Source organism: Tursiops truncatus, chromosome 3 (assembly GCF_011762595.2).
Source record: "Tursiops truncatus isolate mTurTru1 chromosome 3, mTurTru1.mat.Y, whole genome shotgun sequence".
Lineage (NCBI taxonomy): Eukaryota > Metazoa > Chordata > Mammalia > Artiodactyla > Delphinidae > Tursiops > Tursiops truncatus.
Window position 1 is genome coordinate 104,608,391 of NC_047036.1, and position 20,253 is coordinate 104,628,643.

General features: G+C 40.8%; 1 protein-coding gene across 6 annotated transcripts in view; it reads right to left on the reverse strand.

Moving 5' to 3' along the window:
- MARCHF3 (membrane associated ring-CH-type finger 3) overlaps nt 1-20,253 on the reverse strand; it is a 148,827-nt gene that overhangs the window by 88,829 nt on the left and 39,745 nt on the right. The window contains exons 2-3 of one of the 6 annotated variants that reach the window (XM_073802470.1): nt 9,652-9,780; nt 4,524-4,616 (exon numbers count right to left, since the gene is read on the reverse strand). The exons of 4 other annotated variants lie outside the window; for them this stretch is intronic. The gene's annotated coding sequence lies outside the window, so the exon portion shown is untranslated. The remainder of the gene's footprint in view (nt 1-4,523; nt 4,617-9,651; nt 9,781-20,253) is intronic. One more of the 6 variants, XM_073802468.1, reaches the window with a different exon arrangement.

A 20,253-nucleotide genomic window follows, 5' to 3' on the forward strand; every position in this document is an offset into this window, starting at 1 on the left:
TGCTATGAATTCAAGTTATGTGATATTCCTTGCTAATTAATCTTTTACAAAATAAATTTATTTATTTATTTTTGGCTGTGTAGGGTCTTTGTTGCTGTGTGTGGGCTTTCTCTAGTTGCGGCAAGCAGGGGCTACTCTTCGTTGCGGTGTGCGGGCTTCTCATTGTGGTGGCTTCTGTTGTGGAGCGAGGGCTCTAGGAGCGTGGGCTTCAGTAGTTGTGGCATTCAGGCTCAGTAATTGTGGCATGCGGGCTCTAGAGCACAGGCTCAGTAGTGGTGCATGGGCTTAGTTGCTCCGTAGCATGAGGGATCTTCCCAGACTAGCGATTGAACCCGTGACCCCTGCATTGGCAGGCGGATCCTTAACCACTGCACCACCAGGGAAGTCCAGCTAGTTAATCTTTTTTTTTTTTTTTTTTTTTTTTTTGTGTGGTACGCGGGCCTCTCACTGTTGTGGCCTCTCCCATTGCGGAGCACAGGCTCCGGACGCGCAGGCTCAGCGGCCATGGCTCACGGACCCAGCCACTCTGTGGCATGTGGGATCTTCCCGGACCGGGGCACGAACCCGTGTCCTCTGCATCGGCAAGCGGACTCTCAACCACTGCGCCACCAGGGAAGCCCCCAGTAGTTAATCTTTTAAAGGGTGAGTTGACAATACATTGGTGTGGTCCTGAATTTCTACACTTTCCAGAAGGTTTTTATATCTTAAGTACAAAATTTACGTAAACTAAAAGTTGGCATAAGTGGTACTGATCACATAGAAATTGTTCATCAAATTATCTAAGGTCTCTGCCGTTCTCTCCATCAACACATGATTTATTAAGTTTGTTCCACAGATTTGAGTTCAGGCTGCATAAATCATGAATAAGGATTAGTTTAACAGTCATAATGCCCCCAGGACAATGCTTCAAGTGAAGAAAACTCAAAATTGTCACGATGTGAAAATGACAGTCGTACCAACATTGGCAAGTTGAAATGATATTCAACACCCTTACAGAGGCAGAACATAAAGCTTATTTCTGCTTGTTTTATGCAAACTCTACAGCTTTTCCTTTTAATGTTTTATTAATATTTACCCTTGTGAAAATGTTTTGAAAACAAATCTAAGACCATCCTGATCTGCCTCTAGCTATTAAGCAACACTATGAGACACTGACCTCCTGCTGCCTCTTTGCTGACTTAAATCCTTTAGGAAAACAAGACCTTACCAGGCCCCCAAGCCATTTACAGCAATGATATTTTGCCACCATTTATGATTAAAGAGAGAAGTGTCTGGCAGTGTGGCCCTTGTGTCCATTGGCTTATTCCACCTGACTCCTTAACGTTTACAAAACTCTAATTTTTTGTACACTCAAATATGTTATAGTGATTCAGAAAAATGACCAGATAATAAATACTCTGGTTAGAAGTTACATACTCACCAGAATAAATGAGAAGTGGCCAGGAATAAGGGAAAATGGCTCATGGAATAGATAACTGAATTTTCTGTTATTTACACGATTCTCATGAAGCTGATGGTGTGGTTAGTACAGACAATACGATGATGTGTTAGAGGCAATTCCAGCTACGACTTCATGCATTCAGTGGCATCTCTTGTTATAAGCAATTACTCCAAATGAATGAATTCTGGGTGTGCTGGATGAAGAAAAGAGAGAAAAGAGCAAGCAGACTGGAGCAAACCAAAGTCCACCACATAAATTCCGTCTCCACTTCACTAATGATATGTTGTTGGAAAGGTTTCAACACATTCTCTTTGACAGAAATTAGAAACATTGATCTGCATGCAGGGTTTGCATAGAGGTTATCAAAATAAAATTTTAGAGAATCATTAAAGGGCTGAGTACAGCATGTTAAATCCTTAATCAGAGATGCCAAAACCCACAGTCAGACAGCTGTCTTTCAGAAGTGACCACCATAAGGCTGATGAAAGAGGGTTCATGGAAAGGTCAGGAAAAAAATGCCAACAGTTATGCTTACTGTTATAAAAAATATTTATGGCAAGCAATATAATTTGTTAATTTTTTGTCCCATGTTGTCCCCTACTAATTTGTATAAACTACAGTACTGAATTTATTTCATTAGCTAGTATTGGGGAATGAACAAAGCTTAATTAAAATTCAAATTATAATTCTATCATGATGTATTCTGCTCTGATATTCTCTGGATCTAATAAGAAATTATGCCTCATCAAACATATATAATTTGGCTTGAAACGGTAATAGTAGGAAGCCAAAATTATAGTCATAATAAAGTTGTCTATGCTGGATATTTTCATTTCAGAGTGCACTATGTGCCGGGTAACCTGAGTCCCCAGGCAATCATTTAGTCAGCCAGGCTCACTCTGGGTGGAGCTTGTTTACATCCTATAATCACACCATTAACACTCACTGCTAAATTTAAACACAAGGAATGGATATTAATGTTTGTTTCACAACTCCAGTGATACTGCTACACAATTATATTGACAGGCTCGATAGTGAATACACTGAAACTACCATGGTTACTCTTTGAGAGTATAAACGAACAGGCATCTGCAATACTGGACAGCAATATACAGTATATTTCTTGGTCCACGGAGGTAGGGAGGTGGCATCATGTGAAGAAACAAGGATGGGTCTATGCCATGAGCACAGTGGTTTTGCAGTGTGAGAACTCAGGGAAGGAAGGACATTTTGGACAAACTACCAGCGTTTGAGGAACTCATGTTCACAGGAGGCACACAATATACATCTGCTGATTGAGTCTGGAATTCACATAGCTGGCTGTGTCCCTGGGGGCTAGTCATTTCACTTCCATGAACCTTAATTTCTTCATCTGGAAAATGAGGGCATTAGACGTTCCATGGGAATTCCTTTCCATTGTAAGGTTATATAACAGTGATCATATATATGTGAGTGTTTATGCATATATATGGTAACTATGTGCTTTCAACAGTAGCAGCAATGATTAAACTAAATATGAACTTGTGATTCTGTAATTTGTTACTGAGTCTATTTTATTATTTTTTAGTAACAAAAGATTTTCTTTCAGTCCATGTGACTATGGGCAAGTTAATGTTCTCCAAGTTTTCGTTTCCTTTTATATAAATTAAGCTGATAATAGCACCTATCGTTGTTTATAGCATGTTGTGAGCATTACCCAGATAATGTATATAAAGTTCAGCCCAGTGTGGGGACCACAGTAGGTACTTGATACATTTCTTTCTATTCTTTTCTAGCCCTCTTTATTTGGTTTATAAAACAAGTGAGCAAAGAATGAATAGACTTATGATTGTCCACTTAGAAGGGAAACTATTTTTAAGAATTGTTACAAAAAGACTTTCTAATGAATTACAGTTATTTAGAGAAGAAGCATCTGAGTTTTGGAAATACATTTTTTCAACAGAAAGAAGGGATCCGAAAACAATGCGATCCTCCTTTAAAAGATAGAGTAATTATACATTGGTTTTACTATTTTGTAGATAAACTTAGACAGTATTAACTGTAATACCCATATAAAACCAAAATCGAAGATGTCACCAATCTTAGGTAACATGTCAAAGTTATCAAGGAAAAAAAAAAATCCTTAGATTGTTATTGCTAACAATTGAAAAAAAAGGGAGGTGGGGGGAATGCTACATATGAAAAGAAAATTAAACCAAGCACCCACATTTTCTGCCTGAGTAAATGGCATAAAAGATGCTTGCTACAGAGATTGACTTATTGGTTAGAACTAATATAAGATAAATTTGATCTAAGACACTAAACATTTTTAGAACTAGAAGCTCAAAAAACTTTAGTCTTAAAATTAGTAAATATTTCAAGAAAAAAATCTGGTGAGTTTCTGAGGAGTTGAAGAAAAGCTAGCAGAGAATCCTGATTCTTCCTCAACTGGTATATACTCTTCTGTCAGGAAAAACAAAGAAAAATAGACTAGGATGTCAAAATGTCAAGGGTATTGATCGTAAACTATTGAAGCTCATCAAAATAATTCACCAACATTTTCTGTCGTTCTCTCTTTTCTGTGTAACAGAGAACTGACCTGAGGGGCAGCATCAGAGGCCTAAAAGCCTCTCTAAAGAGCATTCCTACTTTGGGGCCTCCTTTCAATATTTAGTACAAAATTTGACTGTCTCACACCTTCACCAATTCTGGTTGAGGAGACTCAGTGAGTGAGCTAGATGCTAGCTTGGACCAAGTGGTCAGAGAGGCAGGCCTATCCTTCAGCGGGTGCTTTGTAGGGAGGGTATTTGACAGAAAGATCTTGACCTAAGGTTAGCATGACTTCATCCCAATACTGCCAGACCATAACCTCTGCCTTCCACGCCTCTTCCTCTGTGCTATGCCTCATCAGTCCTTGGCATGAGGTGGAACTAACACCATAGGGCAAAGGGCACAACACACACAAAGGCGGGGATAACAAGATTTGCCTCAATGTGATGTTCAAAATCGTAGTTGATGCCATAATGCTGGTTCAACCTGAGTTTCCCTGGTTGCTCAATTTGCTAGATACGTATGAACACATTACAGTTTTTAATTAACTTACTTCTTGGTATGATTCATTTACCTCCTGACAGATTTCAGTTTCTCCAGATTCAGGAGCTAGGGAAGATGCAGTACTGGCTGCTCCATGAAGGCCCTATGTACAGATGTGAAGAGAAACATTTACCAAATGGTCTTTAAATTGAAAGCCTGAGACAGGGGAGTTTTCCTTTCTTATGGTCCATGTCTTTGAAAAATTAAACTTAAAAATATGATTTTCTGGAATTTTAAGATGTGAGTCTAGTGAGGTTTTTTTTTTTTCCTATTGTCCTATTATGGTTGTTTGAGGCTGGGGTCCACATAGCAGCTGCATCTTAATCCCTCAGCCCACTGGTCTTGTAATTCTCCTGAGCATGTGGGATATTCATTAAGGTTAAATTCTGGAGGGAAGCAGGTTGTTTCAGTGTGACATTAGTTGAAACAGCTGAGGCAGAGGGCAACGTGGTAAGCTAGTTTTGAGTCCAGGCTTCTGAGCAGGTGAGCTTGACTGGAACTGGTGAGAGAAGGGTCACCCCCGCCCCCCTTAGACTAGTAGCCCTAGGAGGAGTGGAAGGTGGGGAGGGAAAGACCTCGAGGAGGCTGGGTGGGAAGCTAGTGGAATGGGAGTCTCCCTGATGTCCAAGGGGAGAGAGGGAACATGATTCTGGTCAAAGCAAGGAAGAGAGAGAATTCACAGTCTAGAACACACCTTGTGTTTCCTGTGATGAGTTTTTTTTTCAATGACATTGGAACACGTCTTTTTTAAAGCTTCCATTTGTTGAGCAATAAATATGGACTAGGAATACTGCCAAAGATTTTATATACATGAGATCACTGTTCTCAGAACAATCATATGAGATGTGTATAATTATGACCCCCCACCCCAGATTGCAGATGAGGAAACCAAGACTCTGTATGTTAAAGAATGTGCCCATGGAAAGAAGCCAAGATCCTCACACTGGTCTGACTACCTCTTTAAGGCAGAGCTCTTTATCTTTAAACTGTCCTACTCTTCTTTCATGAACAGAGGCGCTGAATTCCACAGAAAGTTGATTTTCAAAAGGGTAAACAACAAAAATTGCCAAGATGTTGAATGGTCAAGGATTCATTCATTGTTATTGCCTACTTATTAGAAAAGAGCATAAATAAATGCTGTTTCAGAAACAGTTTTTAGCTACCAGTGCTGGGAAAAAATATTTTGTGTTTAAAATTTTAGTTTTATTAATAGTATATTAATTATATACACTGTTATTTATATATATATATAAATTGCATATGTAATTAATTAGCAGTATTTCAATATTAATGCTGGTTGAAGCCTAAAAAGGGTTTGGAACTGTATGAAGAATGTTTACATAAGTAAAAGGTGAAGCTTCTAAAGCAGCAAACTAATGAGCCAATGAGAGATGAAAACCATTGAAAGAGAGAGTGAATTTTCTCTCTACTAATTCATAAGCCAAGGTTATGGGCTTTAACTGTCACTCTCATGCATTGCCAGTGGGAGTATAAAATGGTGAAACTACTTGGGAAAAGAGTTTGGCAGTTTCTTATAAAGTTTAACATATATTTAACACATGGCCCAGCATTGGGTATCTACCCAAGAGAAATGAAAATATATGTCCATAAAAAGACTTACATATTTTTATTCATAATAGCCTCAAATAGAAAACTACAGGTGAATGTATAGTTTTGGGTATATTCACATAATGAGCACTACTTAGCAGTAAAATGAAATGAACTAAGAGCATGCAGCAATATACATGTATCTCATAGCTACCATGCTGAAAGAAGCTGGACACTGGAACATATCCAGTATAAGTCTAGAGGCAAAATTAATCAACAGTCACAGGATCACATTCAGTGGTTTCCCGAGGCAAGGCAGGTATTGGGGTGGGGAACCGACTGCACAGGGGCACAGAATTCTGCAGAGGTGGAAGTGCTCTGAGTTTTGAAGGGACGGTGTTTACATGAGTGTGTATACATTTGTCAAAGGCATTCAGATGATATGCTTAAAATGTGTAAACTATACCTCCAAAAGTTGACTTAAAAAAAAAAAAAAGACTACTGGCTTAGAAGAGAGTATGCATTAAAAAACAAAAATTCCTCCATCTCAGTTTCTCTCCTCCACAATGTTTTCTGTAACCAGTGCTTGTTTCAGGAAGTTTATATCCTGTTATTTTTCCTTAGTTGCAAGGTAGATTTTGTTTGTAAAAGCCAAGGAGAAAAAAAATTATTAGACTTTAAAATAAAGCGATTAAGAATTTTTAAACAGTCTTACCCAGATAATCAGATTTCCTCTCTATATAAGGTTTTACCACTCAGAACATTCTTAAAATGCTATTTTCTAAAATGAATATTTACCTCCATATGCCTTAAATAACATTTACTGAATACAATTTAATCCTCTCTGAATGCCTCCAGGTCATCATTATGAATATCAAAAGTTGTGCTATTCTGTAATACAGTGATGATTTTAGTTTGTTATGGCACATAGGACTGTTTGCTTCCATGCTAAATGGCCTCAGGGTACTGAGCTTTTTAAGTTTTTGTACTTGTATCTTATTCTTTCCTATTTTTCTCTTGTTGGGCTGTCAGCAATCTTTTCTTTTTGCTATTGCCTATTTGTCTCTCTGTAGGAGTTGCTTTCCTCTCTTCTAACTTCTAAGATAATCAAATTATCAAGAACATACGTATAGAGCAGTGGTTCCCACCTATTGATTTTCAAACCAGCAACTGATTGGTTTCAAACGTATCACCTGGAAACTTGTCAAAACTACAGATGTGCAGGCCCCATCCTTGGTGATTCTAATATCTAATTCAGGATGCATCACACATTATTTTTTTATTATGGAAATACGTTTGTGTATGTCTGAACACAAAAGTAGAAAAAAAATAGTGTAGTGAACTACTACATCATTCAGTTCAACAATTATTAGCATTCTGTCAATCTTTTTCATGTATCTGCTCCCCGCCCTGCCCCCCCTTTCTTACACTAGAACTAGGATTGGTACACTATGGTCCCACAGGCCAAATCCAGCTTGCTGCCTGTTTTTTAAAAATTGAGAGATAATTCACTCACAGTAAAATACACCCTTTTATTCAGTGGTTTAATAGTTTACCAAGTTGCGTAATCATCACCACTATCTAATTCCACAGCGTCATCATCAGTCCCAAAGAAACCCCATACTCTATCACTCACTCTCCACTTCCCTCAGGCCTTGACAACCATTAATCAACTTTCTACCTCTATGGCATTACCTCTTTTGGACATTTCATACAAAGGGAATCATACAATATGCGGCTTTTTTGTGTCTGGCTTTTTCACTTAATGTTTACAAGGCTCATCCATGTTGTAGCATGTATCAATACTTCATTCCTTTTTTTTTTTTTTTTTTTTTTTTTTTTTTTGCGGTACATGGCCTCTCCCGTTACGGAGCACAGGCTCCGGACGCGCAGGCTCAGCGGCCATGGCTCACGGGCCCAGCCATTCCATGGCATGTGGGATCTTCCCGGACCGGGGCACGAACCCGTGTCCCCTGCATCGGCAGGCGAACTCTCAACCACTGCGCCACCAGGGAAGCCCACTTCATTCCTTTTTATGCGTGAATAATATCTCATTGTATAAATACACTACGTTTTGGGGGTAAGGGAGTGGTAGAGTTGGAAGTTTGGGATTGACATATACACACTACTGTATATAAAATAGATAACTAATAAGGACCTACTGTATAGCACAGGAAACTCTACTCAATACTCTGTAATGACCCATTATGTGGGAAAAGAATCTAAAAAAGAGTGGACATATGTATATGTATAACTGATTCACTTTGCTGTACACATGAAACTAACACAAAACTGTATGTCAACTATACTCCAATAAAAATTTTTAAAAAAGCTCCCTCTAATTGTATATTCCCATTAAATATAAAATGAGTCCCAAAAGGTTTACTGTAAAGCATAACAAATACGAAGAGTGCAGAAATGTTTATTTTTATGTTTTTAAAAAGTATCAATGTTTATAATTTTTTATTTTAAATAAAATCAATAATAAAGAGGGAAAAAAATTAATATACCACATTTTATTTATTCATTCATCAGTTGATGGACATGTGGGTTGCTTCCCCTTTTTAGCTATTATGAACAATGCTGCTGTGAACATTCATGTAAGTGTTTTGTCTTCAGTCCTATTAGGTGTACACCTAGAAGTGGAATTGCTGGGTCAGATGATAACTCTATGTATAACTTTCTGAAGAACCGTCAGACTGTTCCCAAAGTGGCTGCACCATTTTATTCCCGCCAACAATGTATGAGGCTGCCAATATCTCCAAATTCTTCCCAGTATTTGTTGTCTTCTTGATTCTGACCATTCCTAGTGTGAAGTGGCATCTCATTGTGGTTTTGATTTGCATTTCCCTGGTGATGAATGACGCTGAGCATCTTTTTGTATGCTTATCAGCAGTTTGCGTATCTTCTTTGGAGAAATATCTATTCAGATTTTTTGCCCATTTTTAAATCGGGTTATTTGGTTTTTGTTTACTGTTGATTTCTAAGAGTTTTAAAAAATATATTCTAGGTACTGGACTCTTCAGTTATGTGATTTGCAAATCTTTTCTATTCTGTGGGCTATCTTTTCACTATCCTGATAGTGTCCTTTGAAGCCTAAAAGTTTTAAATCTTAATTATCTAATTTTTCTTAGTTTGCCTGTGCTTTAGGTGTCCTATCTAAGAAACCATTGCCTAATCCAAGCTCACAAAGATTTACACCTACGTTTCTTCTAAGAGTTTTATACTTTAACTCTTACATTTAGGTTTCACGCATCTGAATTTTTAAAAAGCTTCTCATATGATTAGTTTTGGAAAGTAGAGTAAGTAGATTCTGGCAGCCTCCAAGAATTTTTTTTTAAGTATGAACTTTGGTGCACAGTTTTCTTAATAAGTTGAATGATGAGAGAGGTCTTTTTAATTTACTTTTTGGTTTTTTGCTATATTGCAGAATGCTGAGATGTTCAGAGAGCTGATTCAGGCAAAGTGTGTACTACTATTTAGGTGTATGGTCACCTCTTAGTACCCCAAAACTAAAACGGTCCAAACATATTTAGGAGGCGCTCCTTAGAGTTCCAAGTTTACAAACACAGACTGTCATCTTAACTCACTTTCAATGTATGGTGCCCCTTGTTCTGATCCATGTAGTGGGAAACGTTGGGGAGAAAAGAAAGCAAAAATCAGCAGCTGGGACCTAGCTTCTAACCAAAAGAGGACAGCATGATGGCCACACTTTTCATCTGCAGAAAGAAAGACATTCAGATACATCCACAAACCTTCAGCTGTTAGTTGACAGTTTGTTCCAGACCCTGAGGCCTTGAGTGAACATCAGAATCACCAGGAGAGCTTGTAAAAACCCAGATTCCTGGGCCCCATCCCCAGAAATGCTGTACAATAGGCTGGGTGGGGCCCATACATTTGCCTTTCTAATAGGCTAGGAGATTACGCTGATGATTCTGGCCCTAAGACCAGAGGATAAATGGGCTGCCCATCCCACCCTGTTGCTTAGTGAACCTTGAGCAAGCAAACTTTAAGCCAGGAGACTCATCTGGTGCTCCACCTCGGTCAGGAACATGCGAATAGTACACTAAGGAAATCACAAGGCCATGAGTATAGTTTCCAAGTTTGTTTTAAATTCTTAGTCACTGACAGTCTCATTTCAGGTTCCAAGAATATGATCATTTTTCCAAACACTATTTGGTCACTTGGGAATGTATCCTGATTTCAATAAAATTAGCAGGGATTATCGAAATTATTTTGTTTTTCTGATATTCTTTGGTATTTGACTTGCTCGATGCATGTGGATGTTAGCTGGCGTTAGGAATGCTATTCAGGAACATCCACTGTGTTTGTGATAATGGATTTGACCTACAGCCAACTGGTACTCTTGAAATGCAGTTGTGACTCTGACAGATTGAGCCAAAGTTAAATTCTGATGAACTGCAGAGGAATTTTATCAGGCCCAGGATGTTTGCTAGCTGAGTTGGGCAAAAGGGTGAGTTTCCAAAACGTCCTGAGCAATCCACATTTATCCTGTCACCTATACTTCCTATTTTCTCAAGGGTCAGCTAAAAACTTCATTTTCCTACTTTCTGTCATTTCTAGGACCACAGGCTTAAACCTGAGAACCAAATATTAAGCTGTGTTCCCGTCTCTTACAAATCAGCAAGGGCCGAGTTCAGCAAGCAGAAGGGAGTTTACAGTTTTGCTGATATCACAGAGGCAGAATGAGACCTCAGCTTATTTGGCTATTCGGTAGAGAAGGTAAGTAGAAAATGTTTCTGTTGGTAAATTGAGGAGATCTAGGAACACAGAAAAATCCGACAGGCTGGACACAAGAAGACATTTTGCATTTAGGTTCTTATAGCAATGCCTGAAGTCAGCTAATCATTTTTTGAGAGAAATGGGACATTGGCTTTGAGAAGAAGAAACAAAAGTTCTATGCTAACCCTGTCTGCAACAACCCTGCCGCAGGCCCAGCTCTGCTTTAAGCTTCATCTGCAGACTCTCAAGCCCTCTGTCTCCTAGACCACCCACAGGAGGGATTCGGCATCCACCCCATAGCAGCCTTCCAAAAGGAGGAAGGAGCTTTTTATTTTAAGTAGACTGCAGCCCAACCCAAAGGAAAGCCAGTTATCCATACAACCACGAGAGGGAAACATACATGTGTAGCATTTTAATCCCACTGAGAGATATTAGTCACCAGGCTTCTAAGAAGTTTGATTGTGTTATTCCTCTCCCTCTTTTCTAAATTACAATGGCAAATAAGTGCGCTTGCACAGAAATCACCCTAACTGACTAGCTACTACATTAAATGATCCCACGATTCCTATTTTACGGGTACAAAAAAGTTGATCTCATTGAACTGGCAACTTAGAAACTTGAGGCAAATTAGAGCAATTACTAATAAATTATACATGTCGTAACTAACAATTTGTCTATCACCTAGAAATATGAGGAAAAGCTGCCAGACTCCCTGGCCCTGCAATTCTAAACAGGTCTTTTCATTTTTTCCTTTCCAAGACCAAAAGCTTTTATTATCCACGCCAGTTCCACCATGACTGTTGGTGCTTTAACATTTATAATACAAAGTTAAGAATACAAGGGATGGGATTTGCACTCCATTTGGAACAGAGGGTGTGGCCGCTTAAAATTAAAAGATTTAAAAAAATACGCAACAAAAAACACCCCGCCCTAAAAAAAACAAGTGAGCTTCATTTCAGCTTTCCCTAAAAGAGTTAGTTCATAGAGGAAATAATGGCAAGAGATAGTAGCAAAATATCTTCTTGTTTGTAATCACTGTTCATAATCACTACTGTGTCTCGCTTCTGGGTAAGGTGGTTTGATGAAATTAAAGGAAGTTCCGTGTTATAAGTCATCTGTAGTTCTGGGGGAGGAGGTGAGATTAGGTCAATTAACAAGATAGGATCTTTCTCTTTTTCTGCTTGTCCCACCTAGCCCTCGGGTGTGCCATTCAACATGAAAGGCGTTGACGTCATTCATTAATTGAGAGCCAGATTCCTCTATCAGCATATTCCTCCCACCTGGTACCGCCTTACAGCCAACCACTCACATCCCCATCAGGTTTCATCTTCTGTGACTGTCAAAATGTGAGAGGAGGGAGAGAGAGAAGCTTTTACTACTGAATGCTGTAATTCATTCTCACTGGTCTCCTGTTCAAATGAGGGGAAAAAAAAAAAAAAGTATCCAGATTCTGGGGAAAGGAGGTCCAATGACTGGGACCTAGGTTGTTGAGATAGGATGTAAGAAACAACACTGAAAATAAAACTTGCAAATTCAAGAGGATTTAGATATGAATCCCAAATACCCTCTGGCAATGGAGAAAATTTGTTTCCTGCATAATTTATACACTGCATTTCCCCCCTCCCCATACCCAGCAAAAATTATATAGCTATTTCTCTACATCACATGATCATGTCAGTTGTAAAAGTTTCTCTCTTTTTGCTTTGAATACAAATGATACCTTTGTTCAAAATCGCATATTTTCACACTTTACTTATAATTTCAGTATGTTTTCCCAGGCTCTTCATTTAGCTATTTTTGCCATATACCTGGTTACAGGACCTAAGTCCATGTCATCGTGTCTCCCTGGAGAATAAAACGGCAAACATCTCCTCTGAGAATCACTAATGTTAGAGAGAATAAAGGGTAATCAACATTCATTGTTTTCTACCAGTGCAATAAGCAGAGTTTAAAACAAAACCAACCTCCCAGTGAATTCCAAACATCCTTCTAAATAACCAGTGGTGCTATTTCACAACCTGACCTGCATACTTCCTTCAGGCTGCCGTGGGAGTTGTGACCACTCTGTGTCCACATGTTTGCGGGCGGTGTCATGGTAACTGAGTAAACACATTCTGTTGCAGCCTGTAGTTTGTGGAGGCCTGAGTGAGTGCACCCCAGTGAATTCCACTTCTGTGGGGCTCCTGCCAGGTGAGGTGAGCCAGAGGAAGTAAGGCTTCCCCCTGCAGGGGATGCACCTGCAAACCTGGCAGCCTGGAGGTCACGCGGCTCCTGATTCATGCGGTGTCTGAGCATCTCACCTAGTTAGATGCTAAAGCAGGCAATCCCAGAGCGAAGAAAGTAGCAGAGAGGGTTTGGGGGAACAGTCCTCAACTCTCACATCCCTTTTGCCTAAAATGCATTGTAATGACTCCACTCGGTTCAGTAGTGCTAGAAAAGAAATGTTTGGGTGTGGATTATTGCTTCTCTTGTAGTTATAAAGTAAGAAGTGATCTCTATTACTGAGAACATATATACATTTTTGTAGTTAATCACGATACAAAAGCTGCTGAAGTTGATAGCAGAAAAGAACATTAGTTAAAAACATTATAAATTGGGGGCCGAAGGATGTCTTAGAGGAATATATACTTCATATCCATAATACTAAGCAAAAGCTATTTTTCAAGGTGGGGGCCTAGAATGAAGAAAAGATGGATAGGGAACCCTCATTCTACCAAGACGATCTGATTCCTGGGGATGATGGTCCAGGCCCCTGGCTCCCACTTTACTCTGTCAAAGCTACACCTAACTGAGCAGGAAAAAAATCCTGGAGGCCACCACCCAAGGAGGGAGAAGCCTCGTCAATATGTTCTACTTCTTATTTATTTATTTATTTATTTATTTTTGGTTGTATTGGGTCTTCGTCACTGGGTCTTTGTTGCTGCGCGCAGGTTTTCTCTAGCTGCAGCGAGCAGGGGCTACTTTTCCTTGTGGTGTGCGGGCTTCTCATTGTGGTGGCTTCTCTTGTGGAGCAGGGGCTCTAGGCGTGTGGGCTTCAGTATCTGTGGCATGCAGGCTCAGTAATTGTGGCACGCGGGCTCTAGAGTGCAGGCTCAGTAGTTGTGGTGCACGGGCTTAGTTGCTCTGCAGCATGTGGGATCTTCCCGGACCAGAGCTCGAACCCGTGTCCCCTGAATTGGCAGGCGGATTCTTAACCAGTGCACCACCAGGGAAGTCCAATATGTTCTACTTCTGAATTCTGTTCTTTTGGCCAAAAGAGGAGCCGCTTTCCTCCGTATTGGGGCATTGTTATTCTCTGGATAATCAGAGATGGAGGGAAAAATAAGTAACCTTTTTATAATACTCTAGTTCTTGTATTTTGTTCAAAACTTTCTGTTACCGAGGAAATGATTAAGATCCTTAATTAGGGGTTTTCAAATCAAAAGCATTACAAGGATCAGAGGTGGCACCTTTCTAGCAGTGTTCATATGATGAACTCATTTTAAAATAGATTTCAGGGAATCCTGACCAAGATTTCAGATCAACACATTAAATTTATGGAAACTGGCTATTTAGACAATCAGAAAATGGGTATCTTTTTGTAAGCTGCACTCTATTAAGTTTTTACATATTCAGTCATGTTCTGAGTATTACTTTATTCCAATAAATTAATTTTTATCTATGACTTAAAAGTCTTAATGAAAAGCTATTTAAGTTTCCTGTGACAGTTGAAGTCACCTGGCTATCATATCCTTAAATCTATTTTAAAATAGAATATGGTATTCTAACACTAAAACTTTATTATTGCATCTTCTTGTTTTCCCATGTGTAAGTTCAACTTATATTTTCACTTGCATAAGATTTGGGTAAACTTATACCAGAATTATACCAGAACCTAAGCTGGGGTCATGTTTCCTCATCAATCACATTCTGCCAGTATAGTAAGCCAGACATCCCAGGAAGCTCTTTATCACCAGCCTAGAGGGATGCAGAACGTGGGAATGAGGAAGCCTTTCTCCCAGGTATAGCAAAAGCAGTCTGTTAGCAAACTGATGTGAAGGGAGGTAGGTTTTTATTTTTTAATTTTTTTTAAGATTTTTTTTTTGATGTGGACCATTTTTAAAGTCTTTATCGAATTTGATACAATATTGTTTCTGTTTTATGTTTTGCTTTTTGGCCAAGAGGCATATGGGATCTTAGCTCCCTGACCAGGGATTGAACCCACACACCCTGCTCTGGAAGGCGAAGTCTTAACCACTGGACCGCCAGGGAAGTCCCCAAGGTCTGTAGGTTTTTAAATAGTGGATCAGAGTCTGTATGGGTGAAGCTAAAACCCAGAACAATTCTACTGGCTAAAACTCAGGATGATTTGAAACGCAAATTTTCACATGTATGCACCTGAAAGGACAGGGAAATGTAAAGCCCCTCGAATAGAATAATCCTCTCTAACAAGAAAATGTACCTCCTTTTCTCCCCGTGCCATGTCATATCCCCAATAGGCCTGTCCCAGTACCTCTTCTGGTTTCTTTTGGTCCCTTTGGAGGTGCCTGCTGTTCTTACATCCCTAATCTCTCTTTTGTGACTCCCCAGAGTTAACACTCAAAAAAAGCTCTTTCAGTCAGGTTCTCACTGTTTTTTTCTCCTTGGATAACTTTCTCCTCCTCTTTTCTACTTTGTCACCCAGGGAATGACAAAGGAAGATATTTCCCTTTCTACATTCTTGGGGCTGAACCACATGTTTTTAATTCTTTTTTCCTGCTCATGATGCATTCCTGGTATGTCCTCTACAGGACATGACTGGGTGTCCACACTACAGTGCAGGGTACCTTGAGGGTAAAATTATCCACAGCTCACTGGGGTTTGGGGACAAAATCTTATGTGACTCCATCAGTTTTGTTTTCTATTTTGTCAGTCCTGACCCTTGGAGTCTCTCTCCTTTCTTGCTAGTTTGCCCTGCTTTTAAATCCAGGTCCAAGTCCAGCTCTCTCTTAGCAAGCCTGCTGCTTGGTATCTAGTTTCTCTCCCTCTGCTTTGGGCCGGAGCTTCCTTGCAGAGCTGTCTGACCCTCTGCAGGGGCACTCAGGCCCTTGATGATTTCTGTGACGCTTATCTTCTTTCTCTCTCTGCCCAGGCCTCCTCCCATCCTCCATCAGCTCTCCACCAGCCGCACACCTGGGGGGCTGATTAGCGCAGTCTCCCCACCCAGCTGAGCTCACTCGGCTCCCTCCTATCTCCACTATCCAAGGTCTGAGCTCTGGAGCTGAATTTCCCCAGGCCCCTTCAGAAGCCCACTCTTCCGCACATACCATTTGCACAGGTGGCCCCTGGCTCCTCGTTGGCTCCAGGGATCCTTGCCCCTAGCCCCGGGCAGCACGGAGAGCACAGCCATCCGGCACTCCGCCCGTTCACCCAGCAGGCAGCCCATGCGTCCTGCCCGGGGTGTCCTCTCAGGAGTGTTCTCCTGACTTGCCTTACACATACTGACTGACCCAGATTTGCTTCTGGTCTCATCCTCCAAGGCAACTCCCAGAAGCTTTTAGGAGAAAGGAAGGTCTGTGTGTTCAAGTGATGATGCCTGCTCTGAATGCCTTGCTATCTGGCCGCGTTCAGAGGCAGGGGCTTGGTTTATCCGTCTCGGCCAGGCTGCTCCCCACCCAACATAGTCAGTACATGGGCACATCAAGATAGGGCTCTGCTCTTGGGCAACACGTTTTGGGTCTGAGAAAAATAAGCAGATACAGGGGTGCTGTAGGGGTCACATGAGGTCACACTGCTAAGGCCACTGTCTTGCAGTACCATGTTCTTTCTAAGAAGCTGCCACGCCATGGCTTTGCTTTCAGGTGTGGAGTCTATAACAGATCAGTGTCCCCTCTTTGCACTGGCTGCTGGAAAGCTTAGTGCCAAAGCTGAGGGTTGCCTGGGGCATACGATGAATTTGAATGAATTTGTATCATAACCTTACTCACCAGTCCATTTTATGTCTTTATCTTTGTTTTTCATGTTCCCTCCCATCCACCTCTCATTTATATTCCCCTGCTAACCACCTTAAACCCTTCCTGAATCAAGGTGGGACACGTATAAACAAACATACAAAACGAGGTATTTTATGGCAACCTGAAATAGTCTCTTTTACACGCTTGGAAGATAACTTTCTGGACAGACATAACTACTAAATGTTTTAGTGTACATATTCATGAAATAGAACTACCTATTCCAGAAGTTTATCCTATAGACATAGACAAGTGCACAATATTTGTCTGACTGTAGCATAGTTTGTAATAGAAAAAAAAGGAAATAAATGTTCAGGAGTGGCTGAATACATCATGCTACACGTATACAACGGCACACTGTGCAGCTGTTCAAAAGTGAGACATGGGTTTACAGGTTTAACATAAAGGATGCCTTTAATGTATTACGTGAAAAAGAGAAAAGCTTGTGGTGACGGGGAAGAGGAGGCTATATTTGTTCATTTAAACTTTCTCCCAACCCCACCACTAATAGCATGAACACTAAGGGGGGCTCGTTGCTGATTGCCTGGTATAAACAAAACCGTCACACTCAGCACAGAGGCTTTCTCATATTCAAGGCAGTATTAAATAACAGGCATGAGGAAGTAACATTTGCAGAAGCTCAGGGAGCTACATTCTCTGAATTAGCACACGCTATAGAGTGAGGAGAGGGGAGGGTAAAGAGGAAAGACGAGGGAGGGGGCTGGCCTTTGAAAGAGACAAGCTTTGGCAGCTGAGGGTTTTCTATGGGGAGTTTTGGTGTGAAATGTTATGAATTTCCTTTTCACTCTGCCTGCCAAACCCTCAGTAAAACCTACCTGTTTCCCAATATGTTTGTAGTTGGATTTGCTTTGGAGGGAACGGGATAAAGTGTTGTATCCAACCTAAAGGTCAGAGAGGGTCAAGGGCAGAGACAGCAGAGAGTGACCGTCTGGGTCATCAACAGATAACCAGGTCCCATGTGCAATCAGTTCTGTGCATATTGGGAAGGGCAGGTTGATGACTAAGAGAAGACTTGAAAAAAGGGGGAAAATGCAATAAGTCAAATCAGCCTTCTGCAAAAGCGGTGGTCTGACTTAATAAGTACTGAGATTAGTCTTCATACCCAGGATGACAGATAGCAATTCAGAAAAAAACTGTGAAAGGATCACAGGTGAGAAGATGATTTCAGAACTTAACTTTTGTCAGAGTAGCCACAATTATTTACATTACAGATGCACAAAATGCTAGCTCTGACTACGTTAGCTGTTATAGAAATATCTTCTTCATCTGAAAATAAAAAAAGTGATACCTTCATTAAAAATTCCCTTCACTGCCCACTTCACCTCTGTGTACCTCAGCCTCTTGGCCTCACACAAAACAGCCCTGTCTGACTGTTGTTCATGTGCAGCTCTGTCTCTTCCAGAATCACCTCTCCTGGAACCACTGCTTCCACATCCTGTGTGACCAACCCAGTGAGAAGGTTCTAGGGATGAAGCAGGCCCTGTGGATGGGCTTCGGGGGCTCCCAAACCCCTGGAATGTCATGCAAACTATTGTGTGTGGACAACTTTCCAGGGAAGGGGTCATACTGATTCAAATATCCATGGGCTGATCCCCTAAATGTCAAGGGCTTCTGATTTAGAAGCCTGATGTGGAACTCCTCTAAAAAAAAAATCTCTTAATTCCAAGGCCTAACACAAAGCTTGGCATTCAGTTGGTACTTAATAAAAAAAAATAAAAGCTCACAGCGACTGAGTATACAGAGTATGCCAAACACTGAGGTGTTTAATATTATGTTCCTTACTTTATAGATGAGGAAAATGAAGTCCTACGTGCTGATTCATGTTTGCAAGACCCAACCCTCAACGTCAAGTGCACTTGATAAATGTTGAATGAATGCTGAATAAGAATAAAGGTGGCAGTTACGAAAGCTTCCATCATGAAAGGTAAGGAAGCTGACCTCTAACCAGCATGGGGTGAGGGGAGTTGAGTCAAAAACTCAGGTTACCTGTCTTCCATTTAGTAGGCATTTCCTTATACATCTCTAACTTTGTTCGAAATAGTCTTTATTCCTTATTAGATACGAATGTGGACTCTTGTATACTAAACTGAACTCATTGCACCCGTCTCTGAATTCAGGACTCTGGCATGTGTATGATAGCTTTGTTCATCAGTAGATCAAATTTCATACTGGCAGGGACTTTGTCAAAAAATCTTTCCTCTTCTGGGCTCCTTCTCTTGTTGGGGGTTCCAAACCCAAATGCCTACAGGGACTAGTAGGTAATGGAAGTGATTCAAGTGGGCTGGGTGAGAACTGGGGCAGCCCAGCAGGGAGCCACATCCAGTGTGAAGGGCACAGCTGCCCCTTGGACTCACCACATCACTGTCACTTGAGAATGTGGGCCCAGGATGTTCAGATCTTCCGAATTTTAAGAGAAATCAGAAACGTAGATTTAATGTGGAATTTCCTGAGTTTTAGATGTTGACAACTCATTCAAACATCTTTAAAAAATAGAGTATAGGCCAAATAAAACACATCGTCTATGGCTGGGTGGGCCTGTGAGCCACCAGTATGCAAACTCCATTTTTGTTTGGGGAACATCCGGAATCATGTTCTGGTCCAGTCAGGCAGATTAAGTGTATGGAGGGGAGGTGAAAGGAATATTTTCAGTTTTGCGGCTTGCTAGATACTTTACTGAACGGTTTGCAAGGGAAGTGGTTAAAAGAGAGACTAAAAATTTTAGACTATCTGTGGATTTGAAAGAAGCCATCCATGGCCCCAAATGGAACATCAAGTTGTATGCGACTTCCTTCCTTAAGCTACCAGTCAAGCTCTCTGCTGCAAAGCCTTGTCCCAGTGTGGACTGCCACACGACTCCAGCACTCTTCAAGCTGCTTGCTAGCATGCAGCACTCTGCTGAATCTAAAGAACAATCCACAACCTGCCGCATGTCTTCCTGCATTGCGTGTGCTTCTGCGGGGCAACGAATCAGCCTCCAGCAGTGAACAAATGACTCTTCCCAAGACTTCTCTGGCTAGTTGGTATCCACTGAGGAAGACCAGCTTCTCAGAAGAATGGGCCTTCTCCTAATAGGGGGCCCCTACTTCGCCTTGTCCTCTGTCAAACAAGGCTGTACACGATGCCAAATAAATCTGGAGCCATTTGGGGATCCATTACTCCAGCACTTGAGCACCTGGGGCCCTCAGCCCGCTTTCTGGACAGTACAGCCTCTAGGGTTTGATGGAAGAAGCCATGCAAAAGCATAATGGAGAAGATGAGATTTTTGAGACCTTTAAGCATTAGTTCCTGCTCCAGATCTAAGAATTGTATGTAGAAAAAATTTCCTCGAGCCTTCTTCTCTTTAAATACATTAGTGAAATGGAAGCAGAATATTAATGTATTTTTCAAGGCTTTGGTAATACTGAACACAGTGTTCTCTTCAAACTGAAGGTGTTGTATACGTGTTTAGTTTGGAGTGAG